Source organism: Protopterus annectens, chromosome 2.part2, assembly GCF_019279795.1.
Source record: "Protopterus annectens isolate FY-2018-M chromosome 2.part2, PAN1.0, whole genome shotgun sequence".
NCBI classification, from domain to species: domain Eukaryota; kingdom Metazoa; phylum Chordata; order Ceratodontiformes; family Protopteridae; genus Protopterus; species Protopterus annectens.
In genome coordinates this window covers 889,196,953-889,216,402 of record NC_056730.1, presented here as the reverse complement: position 1 = coordinate 889,216,402, position 19,450 = coordinate 889,196,953, and positions in this window count along the sequence as shown.

Here is a 19,450-nt window from a genome sequence, read left to right as displayed (position 1 = left end):
GCAAACGGTATGTTCTCCCAACTCTCCTCAGGTAGGAGGTACAGTGGTATGCACTGTAGGACTTCTAGACTTAACAACAGTTTCTTTCCTCTCTCCAGCAGTCTACTGAACTCTTGTGAAAAACAAGCTAGGAGACTATCAGTGCATTCTTTCCCTCCTACCACATAGTTATGCTATTTATCTGACTGTACAGATACTTAAACATCCAGGCTTTATTGCATTATAAGTATCAAGCTTTTTCATGTGCAATAACTAACTGATATATACATTTAACGTTGGTCCACACCTTACCTTACTGTAGGACTCCATGAAGTGCAATATAAATCACACTGTGCAATATTCATGTTGACCATTCCATATACTGCTTAGTTCTTATGTTATAGTAATGTCATGCACATGTTGTTATTCAATTATATTTATATATAAAGTGTGTCTGGTGATTATGCTATTATTTCATTCTATTTTTACTTTTATTTTTATTACATTATTTTATTATTTTTCTTCTCTGTATGCATGTTTTTGCACTGGGAATGATGCAACACAATTTTGTTCGGCTACACTGTTGTGTAGTTCTGAATGACAGTAAAGTTTTCTTTGATTTCGACTTTGATTTGTGGATGTCATACTCTTCAGAAAATTCACACTAATGGAAAACTTGTTATTCCATCAACATTCTAGGTTTGTCAGGACAATATTTAAATAATAACCCTATTTTATTCTTCTTTACATTTACATTATGACTTTGCGCAGATTTCTTAATCTAAGAGGTTGACAGGTATGATAACTATTACATCACATACATAGATCCATGTTCTTATTGTTCTATATTTCCCAGTGCTTTGTGTGACCTAAGATTACATGTGAAAACATTGTAAACTGAGGGCACAGTATAACTAGCTGTCCAGAAACGTAATAACCATCCATGCGTTCCTCACAACCAACTTCAACAACAATCGGTATAACCATGGAATCTCCTTAATTCTACAAAACATACATCTAAAATAAAACAATGGTATAATATATAATGTTATGTGCTCCTTCATGGACATGACCATGTAGTTGTGCTCACAGGCTTCCACTGCCAAAGTCAAACATCCAGATATGATCAATAAGGGACTTGTGTTGTTACACAGCTATGGCTTCTAAACATATACTACTGTTAGTGTACTAGCCTCAGATGACACTAAGGAGTGATGTGCCTATGCAGAGCTCCCCAAGCTGGTGTTCCCCTCACCCCTTGATGATGTCATCTACTATAAGTTCACATTCAGTCTTGTTTAAATCAGACTTGTGTAGTGGCACCTGCATTAAAAACTGTGGTCTCTAGTCTATACACTTAGGTTGGGGTTTGGTTCTCACTGTAATAGTGTGTGTGTGTATGTGTGTCTCTATAAAGAAGAGTGGGACTGTGCATCTAATGCTGCTTGGCCAAATGACATGTTTTTTCATTGTTTTTGTGCTTGCAAAACATCCATGTGTAGCAGTCCTACAACCTCTTGCCCCCACAGGGCCTGCTGATGTCATCTACTACAAGATCACCTGCAGTCCTGTTAAAGTCATACTTGTGTGGTGGTGTGTATTATGTGCTGTGTTTTATAGTGTGTAAACTTAGAGAGATAGGGGTTCTAATCACACAGTAGTCATCTTGGTGTGTGTGTGTGTGTGTGTGTGTGTGTGTGTGTGTGTGTGTGTGTGTGTGTGTGTGTGTGTGTGTGTGTGTGTGTGTGTGTGTGTGTGTGTGTGTGTGTGTATCTCCATGAAGAAGCCTGGGAGTGAATAGCCAACATGGCAAATGGCTTCACTTTCATGCTTGCAAAATCATTCATTTGTAGCAGCCTTGCAACCTCTTGTTACTCACAAGGCCTGCTGATGTCATCTACTATAAGATCAACTGCAGTCCTATAAAAATCATACTTGTGTCATGATGCATGTGTTAAGTGCTGTGTTCTCTAGTCTGTAAACTTAGATAAGTAGGGGTTCTAATCTCACTACAGGTAATAACTTGGTGTGTGTATCCAACATTTCCTTGCCAAAGGGGATCATTTTTGTGCTTGCAAAACACCCATTAGTAGCAGCCCTGCAACCTCATGTTGCCCACCGGGCCTTCTAATATCATCTACTATAAGATTACCCGCAGTCCTGTTAAAGTTAGGTTTGTGCTGTGCTGCATGTGTTAAGAGCTGTGTTCTGTAGTCCCTAAACTTTGAGAAATAAGGGCTCTAATCTCACTGCAGTCAACTTTGTGTGTGTCCAATACTTCCTTGGAAAATAGCATGGTTTTGCGTTGTTTTTATGCTTGCCAAATTATCCGTGTGTAGTAGTCCTCCAACCCCTTGTCCTTCACAAGACCTGCTGATGTCATCTTCTATAAGATCACCCGCAGTCCTGTTAAAGTCAGACTTGCACTATGGTGTGTGTGTTAAGTACATGTAATGTGTTATCCGGTCTGTAAACCTAGATAGGTAAGAGTTCTAATCTTACTGCACTCAACTTGTAGCATGTGTGTTGAGTTGTTGGTGGACATTATACAGAGTATTTTACATCAGGCTGTGTGACACTGTCCTCATGTCTTCAACAGACACTGCTGATGTCATCAGCCATATCAGATAACTAGATATGTATTCCTCACAACAAGCTTGGTAGACAGGTGATTGTCACCTCATGCAGTATAAGACTAACAACAGGCATCTCATTGCAATGGTGATGGACAGGTTGATACAGGAGATCACACAGGAGTCCCCATGGACTATGATTTTTGTGGAGGATATTGTGATCTGTATTTACAGCAGAGAACATGTCTAGGAGACCCTGGAGAGGTGGTGTTATGCTATACAGAGGAAAGTAATGAATGGCATGCAGACTAAGACATAATATATGAGTGTGAATGAGAGGGAGGACAGAGAAATGGTGAGACTGCAGGAAGTAAGAGTTGGTGAAGGTGTATGACATTAAATACTTGGGAGCAAAAGTTCAGAGTAACAATGAGTATGGAAGAGAGGTGAAGAAGACAGTTTATACAGGGTGGAGTGGGTGTACAAGAATGTCAGGAGTGATTTGTGACTGATGGGTACCAATAACAATGAATAACAATGAAGGTCTACAAGATAGTGTGAAAATCTATGTTATATGGTTTGGAGACGGTGGCACTGACACAAATACAGGAGTAATAACAGAGGCTGTCACTGTTCCAGATGTTGGGATTTGCATTGGGTGTGCTGAAGATGGACAGGATTAATACTCAGTATATTAGAGTGTCAGCTTAGGTTGTATGACTTTGAGACAAGGCCAGACAGGTGAGATTGTGTTGCTGTGGATATGTGCTTAGGAGGGATGCTGAGTATATTTGGAGATGGATGCTAAGGATGGAGGAGGCAGGTAAGAGTAAAAGAGGAAGGCCTAAGATAAGGTTTGTGGATGTTGTGATCCAAGGACATGCAGGTGGTTGGTGTGACAGAACAAGGTGCAGAGGAAAGGAAGAAATAGAAGCAGACGGTGTGCTGTTGTGACCCATGATGGCAGTAGCCAAAATAATTAGAAGATTAGGATGACATCTCTTTTTGGGGAAATCCCACCTGTACACTTGTGACAGGCATGTACAGTAGGAGTATCAGTTTGAAGGTTAGTGTTTCTGGACCCAGTGTGAACTTTAGCAGTGTTTCCTTGTATTACATGTTCTGTTCTGGTTTATGTGCAGAGGCCATAACACTTTGCCCTCATACATACAGAAATGCCAATACACTTAATTCCCAATAAATCAACTGCTGCTATGTAGCAGACCAGATCCTTAACAGGTCTAACTAGCTGTCATACCTTCTGTTACATAACAAGCAGCAGTTAAACCACTTTCAGATCAATTGCAGAACTAGAGATCCACATTATGAAGGACCTCCTAATGTACACTCCATAGTCTACTCCCCTTAAAATAACACTCAGATCAAGTATAACCCTCCTTTTAGCATTATCTATGCAGATACCAGGTTCAAAACTCCCATTCTCACCTATCAGTTTCCCTCTTTTTCCCCTGCAAGCCTAGTTTTCATGATTTTCTTATTCTCAGGGCATATAATGCCTCACCTGGATAACTGGAGGACAAACTCACTTGCACAAACATAACTGGATTTTGCAAACTGAAATGCCATTTAATAAATATTGCACCACCCCACAAGTGTCTGTAATATGTCAGACCTGTTCCTCAACAATATGAATGAACAATATAATGGCAGATGTGTAGTGCCTGCACTCTTAATCTGACCATTAAAAGTATATGTAGAATTTGGAATACCTAATGAACTCACTAAAGGAGGACTCAGGTTCAAAAACACCATCCAAGCTAACTACACCCTCCTAAGGGATGGTATAATCAACTTCCAAGATCAGGTTTCCACAAAGGACATTAAAGCTGTAGTAAGGTGCACCCTGATGCCCTGTCTGTACATCTACACAAATGTATACACACAGCCATGCCTGATATGCTCAAAGACAGATCTGCCGGGAAATACAATCCATACTGGTGGATGTCTGTCATTACTATATTCTACAGTAATTGAAAGAAGCTGCTGTTTACAACTGCAACATGTACAAAGCAGTCCTGGAAGGCTAATCACCTCAGTGGACCCAAACCAATGAGACACCTTGAAAAAGCCCCATATGCAACTATGCTAATGATTTATTACACATATCCAGGGATAACCCTAAGCCTGTCTTCATTTACATCTGCAATACATATATAAATAAATAAATAAATAAATATATATATATATATATATATATATATATATATATATATATATATATATATATAGATATATCACTCAGATATATTTTGAACTACGTCTGGATGGTATTTCACACACTGACCCGCTGTAAATTTAAAACCTGCTAGCAGACACAAGTGGCTGTAAAATGTCACCCCTCACAACACCATACGTGGATCATCACCTCCAAACTGTGGTTTCTGCTAAGAGCAAGTTATCACTGCTCTCCCAAGACTAGGAGCACAGTCTCCATGGGACCAGATGACATTCCAGGATGTGTACTGACTAGAAGCACAGTCTCCATAGGACCAGATGACATTCGAGGCTTTGTACTTCATGTACTGTCACAGTGAGCTACGGCACTAGACACCATATTCAACCACAGTCTGAGTACTACTCTTGTCCACACTGAATGGAATACAGGAACCATTTCCCACCCACATAATGGAGGATAGGCAACATATAACTGGAATTATAGCCCTGTAACAGTATCCAACCTTCACTGTAAGGCAATGGAAACAATTGTTCCAGTTAGGTGTTCTCAAGGGTAACTTGTGCCTGAAAAACCTCTGGGAAATCAAGACTGTGAGCAGAGACATAGACAAATCTGTGCACTCATCCTGTCTTGACTTGGCCAAGCCATTCAACACAGTCCAACTTCTGGTCACTATGAGAAACTAACCAAGGTGAATATCACACCTTGTGTTATCAGGTGGGTTGCAAATGGGATCACAGACCAACAAAAATCAGTCAGAGTGGAAAATGTCACCTCAAGCAGCAGACCTGTCACCTGCATGGTAATAAATGTGTCAGTGCTGTATCCCCTCTTGTTTGACATACACTTATCAAAAGTCCAAAAAAAAAACAGGATGCGTGGTGCCACTAATGACTGCTGACAAAGCCATGGGTGTCATAACAACTGCAAAAACATGCATCAGCATACACTGTGTTAATAAATGTTCCTGCTTATTAAAAAAATAACCCAGAGTAAAGTATTCCCAATTTCTGCATCAATATACCTTAGAACACATGTCGACTGCAAACTGTGTGTACTGTGGGGAGGAAGGCATTCTACATCTTACATCCGATTAGCAAAGGCATTACATCAAGAACAATTAATGTTATCAATTCCCTGTACTCATCCATCATCAGCCCCATTAATGACTATAATCCTACCTTTGATATGTATTGTCCCAGACACCTGCAGCAACTTGACAGACCTTAGACATCTCTGAGTAATAAAATATCAGAGGGTCTCCAACTTGTCTCATCTGTCTGCAAAATGAAGTAGCTGTCTCCGTCCATAGTATTATATCTATATATATATATATCTATATATATATATCTATATATATATATATATATATATATATATATATATATATATATATATATATATATAGCTTTGAGGCTGAATATATATGCATTACATGGCTGTCTTTGGCTCAAATGGGATGGATATGCTGCACATTATTGATCGAATATGCTGCACATCCTTAAGTTATATGGGACCACAGCCACCTGTTTCAGGGGCCTCAGTGTACTGTATGACATACATAGAACATGCTGGAGAGACACATACATGTTTCAAAGGTTGTCAGTCCTCTGCATTAGGCTTCAAATCCATGTAAAGCAGAGCGTATTCATTAACCTGTTTAAGCACAAAATGGCTGACTTGATGTGAAAATGTTATCTACCATTGATCACTACCAATTCTATCCTGAACATGGGTGCTCCTTTCTGTAAGAATCATGTTCATGCATTATATCTGCCTTAGCATATTATATTGTGATGTATGTTCTATGCTTCTAAACACCATCAGGCCAATACCCTTTGCACAGCCTATGAACCTCAGAACCTATGGTGATGTGCACGAAAAAACACAAAATATCATACTGTAGTACTGTTCTGAATATTTGTCTGCAGTGCTTACATACAATCCAGGGCTCAGAATCAGATGGGTTGACTTTGGTTAGAAATAAACAATCCTGAAAGAGAAGGTTAGATATATTAATGAGACACGTTTCATTGACTGACTTCACAAGCCTTACAAAACCATCCACTAGAAAGTAGAGGAATTATCATGCTACCAACCGTCTAACTGGCTAACTACAATATAACTGGCAGGTACAATTTTCAGGCCAACAGCACAAATACAGATAAAAAATACATATTACTGTAGGTAGTCACCCTGTATATCAGACACAGCTTTAGTAACCCTGAAGCCAAAAGATAGACAACAGGGATGTGGCACTGTCATTACTTGCACAGGGTGGTTTGTGGGGATCCAGGAGGCCTAGGCTGACACAAAAAATTAGTGAGTGTGTCTGTGAGTCATTAAGGGCAGCAGCCAAGATGGACCATGTAAATGTAGCATGTGTGTAAGTAGGTGCCCTTAATGTGACATTGGTGTGTGTGTGTCTGCATGAATACAGTCACGCTTAGTGCTATCCCTATGTGTCTGTATGTCAGACAGCTGTGAGCCATGCATGGTAGAGCTGACAGTTCATCATCTTCATCCCCGGCTATGAGAACTGGCTCTGCCAGAAGTTGCACAGACTCCTCCATGGCAAAGTTCAGATGGTGTGCTATTACCTGAGGGTGACTGATATCTGATGGATGTGCTCCCTTCATGGAAACTCCCAGTACCACAACCTCATGGCCTGTTACATCTGGGTGTGGACAGCACACTCTCTGATGGCATAGCAGATGTACTGCCACTATGGGAGGTTGATCAGGCACGGTCCCATTGGCTTTCAGCAGATGTAGTTGCTGACCTACACTGATGAGGTCAACTTTCCCCTCCTCGCAGATGTTCCATCACAGACAATGTGTGTTCCATGACAGATACTATGCACTCCCTCATGAACACATCCCATTCATGCATGTCATTCAACCGATCCAGTTCATCAACAACATGGTGGAGGCAGTCATGGATGTCAGACTGTGCTGTATCTAGAACCCTGAGCATTCTGGAGTGACATTCTGAATGTGCCTGTGCCTCCATTACGGCCCTAAACATATGTTAAATGACAAGTGAAGAGACACCTGCACCGGGTGGTGGAGGAACAGCAAACCTCTGATGAGCACCCTTATCAATCCATCTGTGTGGTACCTTGACAGCAGTTTGGCTACAGACAGTGTCAACAGGCATTGATGGTGTGGTAGCCACACTTCCCCATTCTAAGTCCTCACCCTCCAACTGTCCAATATCTGTGGCCTCAGTGGACCGGGTATGCGTAGGCATACTGGCTGTGTCTGAGGATCCTGAGTAATGGGTGCTGGATGTCAACTTCTGTCAGATTCAGCCTCTTCAACCCCAACTGTGCCTCAGTTTGGCCACCATCATCATCAGACTTGGATGAGACACTGACATCAGGTGGAACAGGGGACGCAGAATTACTTCCATGTTCACCTGTGAAAAAAAAAAAAAAACAGGAAGACATGAATACCCACAATACTGTTACAATATATGTTAAGCAATTTACACTGTTGTTACTATTACATACTTTTAAACCTATCCACCGCTTACAGCAATAAGTGTTGCAAAGCCATAAATGGTGGGTGCACAAAGGCTCAAGAATAGGGACGTGTGACATAATATGCTCCTGTAAACCTATACAGCTGATGGAATAACAGATTTTGCTTCACCATGATAGATCTGAAGGGTATGCAGTTTTAATTCAAGTTCTGTGTCATATTATTTGATGTTTGCAATCATTGATGACTTGTCTGTAATCTGCCAATCAATTATTATGATCTTAAATACAGTCCAAAAAGATGAGAGTACAAAATCATGACATTCTGCGCAGTGGACTGGTATGCAGACAGTACTGCAATACATACAACAGGCCTGAGAGGACAGTATAGCAGATATGTGAGTATATGAATATATAGGTTTATATTTAAAATGCTGAGGGAAGTTTTGGTGACCACGGGTTGTCTAACAGTTGGCCGACCCATGTTGCTAATCCTTCAGTTGTGCGAGTCTCGTTTCAGCGAATGCTCAGTGCATTCACAAAGATGAGGTCAGTCTTTTAACTAGAGATCACGGTACAGTGGGGATTGGGAAATTTACCCTTTTTCCCACTGTAGTGCAATCTTGGAGTTGGAATATATATTTTGCAGGGGAGGAGTGAAGGGGGCTTGTCCCCCTGCAAAATCATCATGCTACATCTTGTGCAGTATAGGACTGCATTTTATGAATCTCAAGAAAGGTCGAGTTTGCAAATGGAGGTGTGTTAATGACATTCTGACCTTGTGAGTGTCGACTATATGACAGTAAACTGTGTGTGTGTGTGTGTGTGTGTGTGTGTGTGTGTGTGTGTGTGTATACATATATATATATATATATATATATATATATATATATATATATATATATATATATATATATATATATATATATATATATATATATATATATATATATTTATACATATATATATATATATATATATATATATAAATATATATATAAATATAAACTACCAACTGATGCAGCCCTTGCACGATACAGTGAATTCCTGCAGGTCCTACTGTCCTGGGAAAAGAGAAGGCAGAATGGCAACAGCACCACACATTTAACAATACAACAGAGGTTAATGCTGTTACTCATCTATATGTACCTCAAATAAATTATATCAGGAATGTGGTTGACAACCTTAAAATAAGCACTAAACTACAGCTACTTGAAATACCTCCAACCAACACAAATACAGTTGGACACAACTATATACACTTATGACAGAATGTGGCAGTATTTTAATAATGTGGACAAAACATTCCTGGCAGCTCCAAATGTGATGCGGGAGTGGCAACCACATCCAGAACATATTGGCTCAATTAATACTGGGAGATCTCCTGTGTGGAGATGTGTGGCAGGAATTCCTCTGTGGCAGTTAAAGGATCTGCACACTGCAGCTATCTTACTTACTCCCACCAAAACAGAAACCTGCCACATATTAAAAATATATACACTATTACAGAATGAATGCAACCATATTGTACTGATGATCTAACAAAGCCTACCTGGATGCTCCTCTTGAGATGCAGGAATAGCACTCATGTGAAGGACATACTGTTGGACTGCTGGGAGCTTTCCAGAATTCTTTGGTGGCACTGAGGGGTTCTTCTGCTGCAAGCCCACCATCGGTGGGATCTATATTACCATGTTGACAGGGCTGTTCATCAAACGCCCTTACGTTGACACATACACACTGGAATATCAAAAATTCGAACGGCCACAAAAGTGATTTTTTTCCAAGGGAAAAAAAAATCGCTGGGCCGAAAATAAACAAAACAAACTGACAGACACCCCTCAATGTGGGGGGGGGGTGCCCCCCACCTTCCTACTTAAAAATACCAACTCCGAGATTGCACTACAGTGGAAGAAATGGCAAATTCCCAACAATAGCCAAGCGATTTTTTTCCCTGGGAAAAAAATTGCTTTTGTGGCCATTTAAGATTTTGGTATTCAGGTGTATATGTGTCAATGTAAGGGTGTTCAGTGAACAGCCCTGTCGACATGGTAATATAGAACCCATCGGTGACGTGACAATTGTGTGCCACTTCAGCTGCATGTCTCATGGCTGCCTGGATCATGTCTGTAGCTCTGTGATGCACCTGCTCATGCGTACAACTCTGTTGCCCCACCCTGTTGATATGTTGGACAAGGCCATCCCAGAGTTCTGCACATTCAGCCATCCTGCCTGCCCTCTTGACAGTAAGACTTCATGGTGTTGTCTGAGTGCATCTATGATCAGTTCATTTTTGACCTCAGAGAATGGAGGTTTACGTCTTGGGGGAATATTGTTTTCTGAAAGACAAAGTCATGATAACACATATAATGATCACATAAGTACAAATTATTGTAAATATAATGCATTCAATGAAGGTTCCTAATATTCAACAGTGGATTACATTTTAAAGATTCAACACTGGGCAGTAAATAACAAGGGTGGTTACAAAACTAAGAGAGTAACTGGAGAAACATATTCTTGATTGTGCCTTAATAGATACTACACTATGTCCCCTAGCCAACATAAGAGTCCACTGTAGTTTGTGCCACAGCAGGACATCATCCCCCCCCCCCCCCAAAAAAAAAAAAAACACTAAATAACAGGGTCAGGAACAATGCTGTTAAGCAAGCAATGGGGAAATGTCAAAAGTACTATCAAAGTATCTTTCCATGGAACATGTGTACATAGTTAACACACAGCATTATACTTTATGCCTACCCTACATTCTCTGTACCTCTCACATTGCTGGCAAAGAAGGCAGTGCAATGAGTATGTTTCTAACAAATGCATACACATTTACTTCACATTCATTATCTACATTCCAGCATATGCATTATTTAGGTTACAAGATGGATACATACCTGATGGAGTGCAATACTCCTCTGTCAAAATATTGTGAATCTGACAAAATGTTTATCTGAGTTACAATCATTTACTAGGTCACATCCACATCAGTTTACCCAGCTACTCATTTGCATTTTTACAATGGAGTACATCAATAATTGATTGCATATATCCTACTCTGTGCTTCAGAGATGCTAGTTACAGCGTACACAGCTGAACTGCATGCTAATCAACTAATCCTGTGGAGCTAGTCAGCAAGATATAAAAGTGTCCATGTTGTCTCCATTTTCTTCTTTTGGTTTGTGGATTGAGAAAATACTGGATTACAGACAGAAAGTAGGCACACAGTGATTGTTATCAGCTGCTGCTTTTTGAATACATCTGTCTGTAATACAGGCTGAAGACACTGCTGCTACTGCTGGCAATAGCCATACACAGAGAAGATGAAAGGTTTGCAGGGTACATAGACACTGAAGGAGCTGAGCGACCTCTGTCAGCATTGACTCAGAGACAGAGATGAGTGCAGGAAACCATCCCAGTGGAAAGTAAGGCATGTGTTTAAATGTGATTCCTACTCACTGGGACATTTCACAGACTAGCAGGGGGCATGCTTGGTGTGTTACAGGCACCACCTTATATGATTTTCAAAACATAATTGCATGGTATTCTGCAACATGACAAATGTAAACATTAGTTCTGAGTATATTTTCAGATGATTACTATAATTGTAACATGTACTGCATTATCTTAAATTAATGTGTGCCTTACATTGGAGTCATGTACACATGACAACAAGAAATGGGGGGGACAGGAGAGGGTCTACATTAACAATGATGTGTACAACTCAAACTGCCAAGTCATGTTTAATGGCATGCTGGTGAACCTGCCAGCTAACATGAATCCCATATGTGCCTCATCTCCCAAATTATCCAGATGTGTGCTATGGGGATATCTCATAGGCTCACATAGGGGTGGATGCCTCTGCTCCCCACCCACAAAATAACAGTCAGTGCATGTTTGTGCTAGGCAACATCACTTTACTTATTAGCCAATTGCACAACATATTCCCCCTTAATATCCTTCAACATTGTAAAGGTAATAATATAGCATTATTTTCACACATGATCTGTACCATAGTACTGGTCAGATGATTGCTGACTGACCAAGGAACACAGCATGTTAGGATAGTGTTGTATATTTGACAGCAAGAGTCATAACAGCCTGTGTAAGGAGAAATTGCAGTATTTTCCAAGTTAAACTTTTGGCTAAGTGTACATCTAATATGTACTATTTCAATATAAATGTACATTCCCTTTGAAGTTGCATGTGTGCTGAATGAGTGTTATTGCTTGCTACAGTGGAGTATGTGAGAGCAACAGCTTTAAGGCAACCATGCATTGCTCTGAATCTGCACTGCACATTGATCTTTATTGCATATGTATGTAGGCATATTCCTGGTGTACTAACAACTTAGACTGTATATATCATAAGTTGAATTATTTTTCTGCATGTTATCCCCCTTTCCTCACATGTTGAGCCTTTATGAACCTTACAATGGATACAAATGCAGCTAGAGCTTATGTAACTTCTGCTGTGGTGCAAGAAGTTGTCACTTTTAATTTCACAAGGTCCTGGGTTTGAATATAAGTTTTGCAGCCTTGTTTTGTTAAATGTGTCCTTGTAATAGCTAGCTATACAATGCCTTGAAGACAGTTATATATTCATTCTTGTTGTGGGAATAACTGTGAGTGTAAGACTGCTATAGCTAAGGTCCAGGGTTCTAATACAGCAGAATCCTATCCTTTTTAATGGTGTCCCACTTTACATGATGAATTATAGTAGTTGCCCTAGTAGTGCCTATATAATTATTATTGTCCAGATGGATGAGACAGTTATATTGTCAGTTGTGCAGTTTTTGTATTAATATCTGCATTATTTCACATATTGTGCTTATTTAGCTTCACCCAAACATGTTGCCTCTGTCTGCGTGATGCTAAGCAGCGTGCACCATTTTCAAATGTTGCAGATTGCAATGCTCTGTATTCTCAGTATCTGTTGTAACTGTCAAACACGAACCAAGAAAAGAACAAAGAACTCCAAATGCTGGACTGCAGAAAGGAGGAAACCAGATGCAAATCGTAAAATAGTATTTTAGACACTTTGTAGTAGTAATGTAAAAAAATGTATTTTATTTTTTTAAGGTATTTTATGAATAATAGGAAATATATTGTATTAGTGTTTTAATAGTAGAGTAGGGATTTATGTTTTTCATGTTTTTCTTAGAACATGAAAGTACTGAAAAGCATTGTTTTCTTGCTACGTATTTGTTGAGAGAGTTTCTGATTAACCAGTAAATAGTTAATTATTTAATTATTCAATTATATTATTGAAGTCACATTTTGCTGTTTAAGGGGAAGAGCCCAGTGTTCCAACTTATCTGAAGAAGTCACAGTATCTACTGCAACTAAAAGTGCTTCATTTGGATTAAACTTGCATCTGTTTTATGATTTGCATCTGGTTTCTTCCTTTCTGCAGTCCAGCATTTGGAGTTCTGTTATAACTGTAATTGGTTGGAAACAATATTGTACATTGGTGTTCCTCTGATTTACAGATGGCTGATGTTCAGGGTGAAGTTTTGAAATTTCATTCTCAAAGGTGGGGTGTGCAAGGGTCCAAAGTGTTTGTTGGACTCCAAGTGAATGATTACAGTCCCCAACTGTAGCAGGAGCACTATTATGGATTGGACTATAAATCTGATGCATGGAATAGTTTGACCCAGGATTTGTCCACTGTTACCGGTATCCCTCACACTGGCGAACAGTTTAGAAATAACTATCGAGACCTCAGGATGAGAAGGAGGGATACCCTTGAATTATGGATTGATGAATGTAAGACTAATGGCACTCCACAGATGTGTGAGTATCACTTACAGGCACTGCTTGAATGATGAAACAGCTGCATCTCTTTCTGATTGCTGATCTTAATGTGTTTATTTTTTCCCACAGCTAATGCTGAGAGAACACTAAATGTGCGAGCCTATGAGGGAAGACTGAGAAGGATGAGAGATGCAAGTGGTATGTATGCTTCAAAACAGTACTAGTATTTTAGCATTAGGAGTACATTCAGCTTATTGTGCTAAACACTTGTATCACTTTGAGTATGCATTTATCCACTGTAATGCAACATTGTTCATGCATTACTATGGTTACTAAAACAACAGTCCAGTACGACAGAGTAGACAGTGGTTGTCATTTTGAAAATTATACTTCCAAACTATACAGGATATATTTCAGTTGACATAAATATTGCAGTGTAAATCAGTGCCTATACAGCAGGGACACCAAGAGCATGCTGCAGATTGCTATCATTGTAATAGTGAACCTGTATCTATAAAAGTGTAAAAGGAAAGAGTGCTGGCATCATGATGTATTCCTAATGGAAAGTACACTTTTACATTGGTCACGGCTTGTGAGTTTCAATAACACCCCCCCAACCAAGGTATTCACCCCCCCTCTCATGTCCTTCACTAAACCACACAACCACCTGCAAAAAAGTGTACACTGCTAGCAAACCATGCACTGTATATCGAACAAGTACTCCTATGACATATATTTGGACACAGACCAGTTAGTAGACTCAACACTTGTCATTATTATGATTATAACTATACATCTCCCTGGCTTATAATCCTGTTTTCATGTTTTGTTCTGACATAACTCTTATCTGTTTATTTCCTTTTTGTTCATAAGGAAAATTCTTAGAAAATATTAATTCAGTTATGCAGTGTCCTTCACTAGGATGGCCACAGTGGTGCAGCGGTTAGAGTTATCGCCTCACAGCAAGAGGTTCTCCGGTTCGATCCTTGGCTGGGGTGCCTTCCGTGTGGAGTCTGCATGTCCTCCCTGTGGTCGTGTGGGTTTCCTCCGGGTGTTCTGGTTTCCTCCCATATCCCAAATACATGCTGTAGGTGGATTGGACACTCTAAATTGGCCCTAGGTGTGTGTGTGTGTGTGTGTGTGTGTGTGTGTGTGTTTGTGCCTTACATGGAAGGTTGGATGCCGGGCTGGCAACTCGACACAGTAAAAACTCTACTGCCAATCATGAGCAGACAGGTGATCCACTGTGGTGACCCCTAATCGGGAAAAGCTGAAAGAAGATGTTTCCTTCACTACCAGCTGTAAAATGCATGTGGGCATGTGTGTAGAGTATTAGACTGAAGAACAGATGGCTCGGGACACTAATCCAGGGCATGTATACTTTATTTCTACTATTATGAGATTGCAGCTAACAGAAAGGAACTCATGGTGGAACTGCACTTTTTTATAGAATCGCAAAAGATGCCCATCGGTTACCATAACGCAAACCAATGTAGTTGTTTTAAGGTGTGTGTGCTATGCTAAGAGGCATACATCTTTTCAAATGCATCCCAATTTTTACAGTGCTACTGGTGGGAAACACATGTTGTTTCACATCTAATGGTTTATGGCCTGTTACAATTTAACTACTGGAGTCTTCCCACTGTTTTCTCTGTGAAATATTCCCTATTTATTGTGACTTGTGGGGTGTCTGTGAGCTGATGTACACAGCACAGCATCGTGCAGAACTGATAACACATAAAAATGGAAGCCAGTACCATAGGCTTCAACACAAAGTAAAATATCACTATTGTAACACACAGGGCCACACAGTAAGTTGAGTACCATCTAATTTAAAGCATAATCAATGCAAATTGTTCATTGGTATGTATCGATACCCATACCTATGTAAACAACTGTTGCTTCATTAACTGTAGTGTGCTGTGTGGTCATGGTTTAGCTCATTAAAACATGATCACACTTCAGATTTTGGGTACAGATTGTACCATGTTTGGAAATAGTAATCTAATACCTTCAATTGTTTCTTTACATATGGGTGGCAGTTTGGAATGATGTTGTAGGTTGAAATTTTACAGCAACATATTTTCTAGCATGTAAGTGTTTTTGTACAATGCACTCCACTGAGTGGAAAAATTATAAAATAAGTGAATAAGCTCCTGCTTGCCATTGTGGAACAATGCTGCACATTGTACACCATTGCACAATAATTCTTTAAAGAAAAGAGAAGGGAAAGATAAAGTGGTGAAATGGGGAGCAAACAGAGGGAAAAACAAAGTGAAAGGAAGGTAGGAAAAATTGCACCATCGCGCAATAATTCTTTATAGAAAAGAAAAGGGGAAATAAGAAAGTAGTGAAACGGGGAGCAAACAGAGGGAAAAACAAAGTGAAAGGAAGGTAGGAATATGCAGGAAGGATGTAGTGAAGAACCATACTTTTCCATTTCTTCAACAGTAACAACTGGGCACATGTACTCATTTTCAGCTGTGTTTGGACTGTCACCTCTAGAGAGAAAAGTGACGGCAGCATAATTGTGTTGTGAAGCCAAATGGACCAAATTAGAAGTGCCAAGTAGACACATTTAAAAAATAGAGAGCTATGTATGAGACAATATATTTTTTGGGGGGACAGTTGCCATTTTTATTTATTTTTTTAAAGGAGAGAGTAGAATGTTGGGGAGGGACATTGGCAAGTCTAGGGAAGGCAGGTTGTGAAGGTGAGGAAGCATTTGCACACAGACAAGACACACAAGACAAGGACAGGGTCAGTGAAGGACATAAGAGGGGTGAACACCTTAGCTGGGGTGGAGTTGGGGGAACTGAGGTCCCATAGACGTCAGCACAGTAACATTGTGACTCAAGGCCTCATCCATTGGACTGTCAGCACTGTTCCATCACTGTGACACTGGCTGCAGTGGCCAATGTCTTGTCCTATGGTCTGTCTGCCATACAAGGATGGACAGCACGTTCTCCATCCAGCCTAGGCATGTGCCACAATCCGAGGCACCACATCTGGCAAAACCACATGTGTGATGTAAGCACCCATCTGTCTCTGCTCCCAGAGGGGACCATGCACCTGGCCCCTGGGGCAGATCTACCTGAAGGTCCAAGTAAGGCAGGGGCAGCATGGGGGGGGGTGTGCCACCAGATGGCTGCAGCCAGTGGAGAGAGCATAGGCGGATTACCAGGAACTGGCCTACCTTGCTGTGCTGTAGTAATAACATAAAGAAAAAAACAAAACCCAAAATGAAATAAAACACAAAATTAATCAAAAAGTTTACAAAAAGAAGGAAATATAACAAAAATTGTATAAAAAGGTTAAACAATATTAATACAAACAGAATGATACATAATGAAATTTAACATACACAGAAGATTCAATTATACATATTAAAACATGAGATAATAAAATTATATAATAAGGTGAAATATGATTAAATAAATAATATAATAATGGTAAATAAATCATAATAAAAATAAGTAACATAAATAACAAAAAGAAGATATGGGGTGGGATGAAAGAAAAAAAAGGAGAACATTAGCAATTTCACACATTATACAACAAGCTTTCAAAAGTAACTTTATTGTCTTCTGTTACAGTTTACTTTAAACAATAATAACTGCTAAAAAATCCCTGTACCACTTGGACTACATGTACAGTGCTTACACCTGACAGCAGGCCATTGCAGCCACAGGTCTGGAGGTCTGCACTTCAAACGATATAATAATGATTACATAACAATACAATATTTCTATTGATGAAAAGCTAACACAGTATTGTAAACAGATCATTTTTTATATTTGGGGAGTGTGGTATTAAAATCCACAAGTATTGCCTACTGTATTACTGTCCTTTTCCATTGGAATACAAATTAATGCAAACTTTCTTTTGTGTTACACTTTATAGACTCATGGCCACTGTTATCTGGGAATATGCAACTGTTGCTTTGTATTTCAGACCATACCTTTCCACCTTTTAGAGCAGGATATCTGGACATATCATAAAATATTGGGTTTGTAAGGACCCATAATTAGGAACATATTTCAAATGTTGTTAATACACACATGGATAGTTGCATAGGATTTGTGTTGACATAACTTTTTGACACTCATTTATTTATTGACTTCTGTATGAAGTACTTGCCAGACAGCCATGAATTTTACAATGACCAGACCAAAGCAGTGGTTCTTACATCTGTACTTTCAACAGATAGAAATAGTACTGAAAGGTACTGTATAGATATGCATTTCCATAATTATAATAAAGTATGCTATAGCAACTAATCTATAATTGCTAAGGCTGCACTAAGAGTGCTTTATGTAATTATTCTTACTTACCACATGCTTGTCTCATCCTCTCCAGTCACTTAACATGGGACTTAACATTTGAGGCCATCTCTTCTGCAGTTGTAGAAAAAGGGAAAAGAAAAAAAGCATTATGAATACCAATGTTTAACTCAGTCAGCTTGAGTATTTTCAGGTAATATAAGTAAATCATACTTGCATATCATCGGGGTGTTCCCCACCTGGCAATCCCTGATCCACTGATCAAGGGTATCCCTCTTTCTCCTGCAGAGGTTGCCATATTGGTGACTGCACTGTTCAGCAGTGTGGGGGATACCAGTCGCACTGGTAAGAGCCATTTCCAAACTAACCCGGTCTTCTGGTTTGTATTAGGTGCCATTATAGTCTTCTTGCAACTGGCTTAGTCCATGATCCCTAACCATGATCCCAGTAAAAACCTTGGACTCCTGGACAACCCAGCATTGTGTGCTAAATTACACACTTTCACCTGCACTAGCCATTGTTGCACAAGTCAAACCTCAATGTATAAAGTGATAAAGTGGAATTTGCAGTATTTCCCCTATAAATACCATGGTTTCCTGTCACTTGCACTTACTGAGAGTGCGCACTGTCTACATTTTGATATATTTGAAAATTATGTGTGCCACTGTCGTGCAAGTATATATTTCCAAGATGCTAAGCAGTGCACACCTTTTTCAAATATATTGGCAGAAAAAAAACAAACAAGAAAATTCCACAGTTCCAATTTATTTGGATATGCTGCAATTTCAAATCATCATAAAAAAAGTATGCATTTCTTGATTAGAACCAGGGACCATCTGCACTTTAGTCCAACAATTACCCCATGTTGCCATGATGATAAAAATATCATCAGTGTAGTTTTACTACTTATTATTAACTCCCAGGTATGAGGATAGAGCAGCTCCATTTAGTGGGTTTTCACAATGCACAGCATTGTGCAATGATATGAAATGAAAGCATCCTGTTTCTATTTTTACATGTCTGGGTCATGTCTGATACATGGGTGGTTCTGCTGCACAAACCTGGTAAGCATCAGCAAGCAAGACGGCATGTCCTGCAAACATGTTGGAAGACTAAAAATAAAAAAGTAAAAAGGACACACAATGGAATAAGATTTTTGGATTTCAGATAAT